Below are 7,079 nucleotides of genomic sequence, written 5' to 3' on the forward strand. Positions count from 1 at the left end.
GGGGTAGATTCAATTGTGATCCAGGGGTGGGGAACTTTTGACCTTATTGTGCTCTGTGATTGACAAATGAAGGTACTTTACTTATGTTTGGAAACTAATCTCCATTTGAGAAGAGGGGTTTTGTGGTGGACCAAATGAAGGTATAGCCTAGGGGTGGAGAAGTATTTAGAACAGGGACTTTGTAATTGATTGAATGATTAGAAGGTCCTGGGGTGGGGTAGTACTTGGAGATTATTTAATCACTGCTTAGTAAATGCTGTATTTTGAATGATGTCATGTTTTGATCTTCTCTGTTCTTGGTTTGTCACTGAATAAAATAGAGAGCACCTATGCTGGTATTTTGAACCTGGGAAGTTGCCTTCTTTTGGCATTACATTACAACAGGTGAACTAATATCTGCAGTATCTTCAATGAGAGGTGGGGAACTGACAGCTTGCATCCATGTGAGGTCACCCCAGGACTCTACATCACAGGGATTCATGGGAATTGAATTACACACACATATAAGTACATATATACATTTTTGTGTGTACATAAACACATATAAATATCATTATATATAGTTACTTGTGAATATTAAAGATCTATTTAAGTATCATTCATAATTTGTTTTTATAATTAAGCATATCAAATTGTTATACATAACTGCAGGTTTTGGCATTTACTGTGAAACTGTAATATCTTAAGTATGATCAAAAGATTGAAGTCAACAAGTCATCATGATAAGAAGCATTTTATGTGCTAGGCATTATTGGTCTAATCCAGCCCAATCATCCATCAAGTAAAACAGATTTGGAAGAACAAGTAGTTTGACTAAATTTACAGAAGTCGAGCTATTTGACTCAATAGCATAGCACTACAACAGAAAAAAAAAATATTCATTACAGTGCTAGGGGTCAGATCACCATCTCTCTAGTACAGCTGAACTAAGGAGTTGAGAGTTACCTATTTCTATTTTTCCCCCCTTTAGTGCATTGATCCCTGTGTTTTCTAATTAGGCTGTTAATATTGGCAATTGGTTTTTGAGAGGCAGAGTAGATTGAGTTCTGATCTTGAAATCATGAAATGAGAGTGAAAATTCAACTCAGAGACTAACCTTATGAAAATAATTTAACTTATCCAAGTCTCTATTTCCTAATCCACAAATTGGGAATTGTCACATATCACCTACATTATAGTGTTACTGTGCAAAGAATCCTTCTGAAAACTTACAATGTCTTTCACACACCTAGATATTAGACCCAAATAGAATAGAGATGGTGATGGTCATATGAAATGCACTGGTAGACTGCAGATAGTCTCATCTTTGTGATAAAAAAATAAATATTAACCAATGAATTTAGATTGCAACTATTGCCATGATCTTGTTCCTTCTTTTTTGATGGGAGTGGGGAGTTGCTTAGCTAAATCAGTGAAACAATGCATTAACTTGAGAATAACTTTAGGTGTGCACTGCCATAATTGGTTCTTTCCAAATGTATCCTTTTGAAATGTGAATGACTTTTGAATTTTTTTCCTTCCAAACAAGGGATATATGGAGTTGTGATCATAGACATCGTAACATCACTTTGATTAAATTAAATATACATGCACACAGACAAACTGAGGTATATCCTCCATTTTAGAGAAGAGAATTAGAATAAAAAGGAGTAGAAACTGAAAATTTTGGGACTGTGTCTTGGGGAGGTGGAAATATAGAATTATGAGAGAAATGACCTTAGAGGGGATCAGTTCCCAAACTCTCATTGTTTAAAGATGAAGTAACTAAAGCACAGGGAGTGCCTTGCCCAAGGCTATATAATTAAGAAGTATCTGAGGAAGAATTTGAACCCAGGTCATTTGATTCACTGTATCATTTTGTTCACTAGTTTGCACTGGATATCCCACTCAGCACCTTCAGTACTATCTGTCGAACAATCATAGAGATTTAATATCAAACTAATTTCAGAATACCAAAGGAATTGTAGCTTCCATACACCCCCACATACACATTTATATTCTCTGTGTATGTTTGTATTTGTGTCTGTCTGCCTGTCTCTGTCCCTGTCTCTGTCTCTGTATATCACTGTCTCTCCCTCTGATAGTACCTTTCTCATTAAAAAAAAAATTCTGGAAAAAAATACATTAAAACATAAGAGTTGAGATATAACTAGACTTAACTCTGATAATCCAAAATATGTAATTCAAACTTGAAAAAAGAAACTTTAAAAATCAGGTGTACGGGTACCATGAGAACAGCAGAGGCTTAAAAGTTCTTGGATTAGACATCCTCTTCTGAAGTAAGTTCCTCAAAGAGTATTTCTTGTATTGCCCAAGTCCAGCTGGGAGATGTTCCTTTAATCTTTACCATGAATATTCCTCCCGTTTCCATTTCTCTTTAACCCGGAGTAGAGGCACAGAAAACAAAGTGCAGTTATCAGTAGTTGACATTGATTTCTGTAAATGGTTCTGTCGAGGAAACTTTTGATTTCCTTTTCAATTATTTTCTCAGTGTAACGGGAGATTTAATGAGAACTTCATTCAGTGTAGAGACTGAGTGACATATTGGCCTTTATCTCTTCTGAGGATTGATAATTGGTCCTATTAGGAAGGTTTGCCAATGCAGCAGTTCGAATATTTTAACCCTTTAAATCTGTTGTTTTGTTATAGAATAGATTGAATGGTCTGTTAAGTTGTTTTTAGTAAATCTGTTAGTATAAGTCTGGTCTATGGCCAGAAGTCCACCTGATTTACAGTTGGTGGCTACATTCTGCCTGGGATTAGGTGACAGCGATCATAATTAGGGTAAAATGAATCCAGGGAAACATAAAGTGCACCAATTTGTGCAGAGCAAAATAAGCACCCACACTCAAGTGATTTTTCCTCCTCCTACATGTTCTCTTCTTCTTCTCCTCTTCCTCCTCCTTTTTCCTCTTCTCCTCCTCCTTCCTCCTCTTCATCTTCTTCCTCTCTTTCTCCTCCTTCTTCCATTGTCTTATTTTTCCATAAAAAGCTGAGACAATTTACTTTTTGTCCTGTGCAGCTTTCATTTTTTATTTCTTCACATATTGAAAAAACAGGGACTTAAAAAGTCCATTGTGTTTTAAATGGAGTTACTTGCTTATGGCCTTTAAACCCTTATCAGCCTAGCTTTCTTTGAATAGACAGTAATAACCCCAACCTCAGCCTCTGTGGCTCATTGTTTAGTTTTACAGAATAAGTGTAAAAAGTGTTGGGGTTTTTTTTTTTCGTGCTCCAGCCAGAAACTACTTCAAAGATCTTGCCCTGCCAGATTAATATCTTTGTGATGGTAAACTTGGCCATCTTTATGTCAATTCTCACCTAGCCCTTAGTTATTGAACAGCCACAGTCTTAGAAAAACTGAGACTTGGGCAAGAGCTTAATTTAGAAAGGCCGAGGTCATTCACTGCATCCAGGACCATCACTAGTTATCTTGGTTTTTGTCTGGTTACTGGACTTTGATGACTTTGGAGAAGAGAGTGAGGTTAATGACTTTGCACAGCTCTGCCTCACCTATATCCAATCCACGAGTAAGTCAAGAAAACATCCTCATGATATCATTAATCCTCTTGAAGAATGAAGGACAGACAACGACAATCATATAAACTCTAAATATATTTATTATTATAAATTGCCTTGGCCAAATCTTCCCATGTGACTCTTCAAGTATGAACTCCATGGCCAGCAATTTATACAGTGTATATTTGTGGAATAGTCCAAGTTAATGTCTGGAAAGAGGTGTTGCTACTTTTTAAAGATATACCATTTCAGTAAATCATTTTGTTTTGCATTTGTTATGTCAACTGACATCAGCCAATCAATCAATAAGCATGAATGAAGCATTAATTTAATAGATTAAACATGACAATACAAATAAAAGAAAAATAAAAACAGAGGCTACCTTCAAGGAGCTTATATTCTAACTGGGAGACAATAAGGATACACACAATATTATGTATTTATATGTATATTTACACACAAGTACACGTGCATGTGAATACACTCACACACACTCACCACATGTAAGGTAACAGAGGGGAGGCAATAGGAACTCTGAAGAGCAGGAAGGCTGCTAAGGGATGGTTGTTTTTCAACTTTCTTGAAGGAAGAAGCCAGGTTTTCAAAAGCATGTAGTTGAAGGAGATAATTCCAGACATGGGAGACAGATGATGCAATGTTTTAGAGATGGGACATAGAGTAGGATTGCAGGGACCAGGTAGTTAATCAGTGGGACTGTACATTAGACAGTATGGAGGGGAGTAATGCTTAAGAAAACCAGAAAGATGAATGACTATATCACAAAGAGCTTTTAATTCCAAATAAATGACCTGTTTCATTGATGTTAAATTTTTAAATGAGTACTCACTGGAGAATATATTAAAGGGAATAGAGGGGGCACATACTTTCAGAAAATCATTTTGCACTTTGGTAGAGTGTGGATTTGAGTGGAACTGAAGTGTATTTGAGGCACAGAGGACATTTTGAAATCTATTGCACTAAAAAGAAGATATATTCAACAAAAATAAACAAACATAGCAACCAAGGACAAGAATAACAGAGAGGAAATAAACTAAAAGTCCATGAGTTGAAATAGAAATTTAAAAAAAAACTGATGCTACAGAAACAGACATAAAACCTGTTGAAAATTATATTGATTCAGTTACGCATTATTCCCTGCTTATTAACCTGTGTTGGGGGACGTTCTGATAGAGAAAGAGATGCCAAGTGTGCAGCTTTCTGTATCATCTGCTTTTTGTCAAGTACCCCATATAAAAATTGCCAAGTTCTTTCTATTTTGGGCAGGAAATGAGATGCATCAGCCCAACCTCTTTTGCTGAGGTGAACCTATATGAATTGTAAACTTAACTATAAAAGTTGTCAGGGGCCCAGGGCCTCTTTAGGGAGGCAGGGGCAGAGGGGGCAATGGGGCTTCTGCTTCCTCCTCCTTCCTTTCACCAGGTGAGAGAGGGTAAAATCAGAGGTGGGGGAGGGGTGGTGGAGAGGGGTCTTGCCCAGGTCTCAGTTTGTCTAAGACCGTGTATATTATTCCCTCCTTAAGCCAAATTCAATGAGAGTAAGATTGACCCATTCCCTTTTGTCTTCCTGTTCTTCTCCTCCATTGTAACAGTTTCCCCTTGCCTCTTTTTTTTACATCATTCAAAGGTTTTAATAAACAATTTCATTATAAAAACTTTCTTCTTGAAAATGTATTTCTGAAAAACATTGAAAAATCTAAGTTCACAAAGATATGCCCTGTGCATTTTCTAATGGCACTTAATGTTTTACAATTAAAAACCTTGTTTTATATAAAGCCAAAAATACTCTAATAAAAATAACTGTGTATACAAAGTGCTAGAAAGCTTTTTTTTTTTTTTTTAAATAATCTGGCCTTACAAACAGGCAGCTCTGTGGCCTTAACAGCCCAGGGAGGTGGAGGGATAAGTGTAGGACTAGGAAAGGGGAGTTTGAGGAGCAGTGTGCTAGAGGTAGAGAGGGTGCCAAACATCCAGATAACCAGGTGTAGTCTGCTGAGGAAGCTTTCCTGCCTATAAAACTCCACTGTTAAACTTCACTTTTTTCCCCTGCCCCAGTCCCTTGAAAAGACTTCTCTGGGTCATCTGGAGACCCTCCTTGCTTCCTCCTCTTGGGGAATACCACCCTCCAACTGTGAAGGTCACTGGCAGTGCTCTTCCCACAGCAGGTTCAGAGTTCAGCTAGTTTCAGGAAAGGCCAGGGTGGGGTCTGCAGAGACTCTGGACTCCTCTGGTCATCACCTGCCTAAGGCAAAGTTCCTTATTACATAAATAGCCAAATATTTAAAAGCAAAATATTGATCCTGTACAATATAAACTGTTACCAAAAAAAAAAAGCATGCTAAAAACTGCTCCTAGATATGGGGAAAAAAACTACCAAAAAATAGGGGAAGATATGTTAATGAGGCACTAAGGAAAGACTGGGAATGAGGGGGGTTTCATAAACTTAGGGCAATATCTAGGAGCATAAGTCATCAAACCTGCTCTGCAGATTTCCACTTTTAACAAAATGCCATTAGTCAAAGGCTAAAAAAGTTCACTAAAGGGCCTCTCCACGTCCTGTGGCTATAGGGATTCAGGGGCTCAGCTCATCCCACAGATCCACATCCCTCCTCCCAACCCCTGAAACAGGAATTAGGAACAGCAGGTTACACAGAAGCCAGACTGGTGGAGGTTCATGGTGAGGAACAGAATGGCCAGCTCTGCTATGCAAGGCAGGCCAAACAAGGTCAGTGAAAAACTTCCACTGGTAAGTGGGAAAGTTATTTAGGAATGGGGGGAGGGGGGAGGGGGAAAGGGAGGGGGTAGAGGCAGAAAGGGCCCACTAGGCCTGGAGTTTCCTCTGCCAGTCACATTCCTGATACTCAGTTACCTTGACTGCTTACTCTTGGCTGTCTTTTGGTCAATAAGAGCTTGTTATCCCTAGATCAAGGCATCTTCCATTTTTTGCTGCACTTTTCAACAAAAATTTTTAAGTCTCGGTGCAGAATTCAGTGCAAAGACAGAGTTATTAACCTACTTGTATCTTTAAAAATAACTGTACTTTCAGTCTTTTAAAAATGGATTAACTTCACTTCCGTAATTTGGATCCAAAAAGGAATGATCGGGTGGCTATTGGCCAAAAAGGAGGTGCCGATGTTTCCTCTGCATGGGGCATACTGGAAAACCGACCTTGAAATAGTAATTTCATGTGGTTTTTGAGGATATTTGGAGAGGTAGGTGTGGGGAAGTAAAGGGTAACAGGACTTGGGGAGGGTGAAATGAAGTACCAGTTTCAGGGTTAAGTAGTTGCCTTGCTTATCACATGAGGTTTCTGGGAGCCCTTTTACATTTATATCACTTCAGCCAGAGAAAGCAAGTGGAAAGCTGGAGGGGAGTAAGGGGCTTGGGGGAAACATGCAGGGGGAGGAAAGAGATGAACAAACACTCACATCCAAGTCCTCCACCTGCTTGGGATTGTATTTCAAGCCAGAGGTCCCATGACCTCTGCTGGTCAAGTGTACAGTGATGGCAGGGAGGGGGATGGGGGTACAGTGATGGCAGGGA

Source organism: Petaurus breviceps, unplaced genomic scaffold (assembly GCF_028583685.1).
Source record: "Petaurus breviceps papuanus isolate PSGF00001 unplaced genomic scaffold, PetGlider_PUasm1.0 188, whole genome shotgun sequence".
Classification (NCBI taxonomy): Eukaryota; Metazoa; Chordata; class Mammalia; order Diprotodontia; family Petauridae; genus Petaurus; species Petaurus breviceps.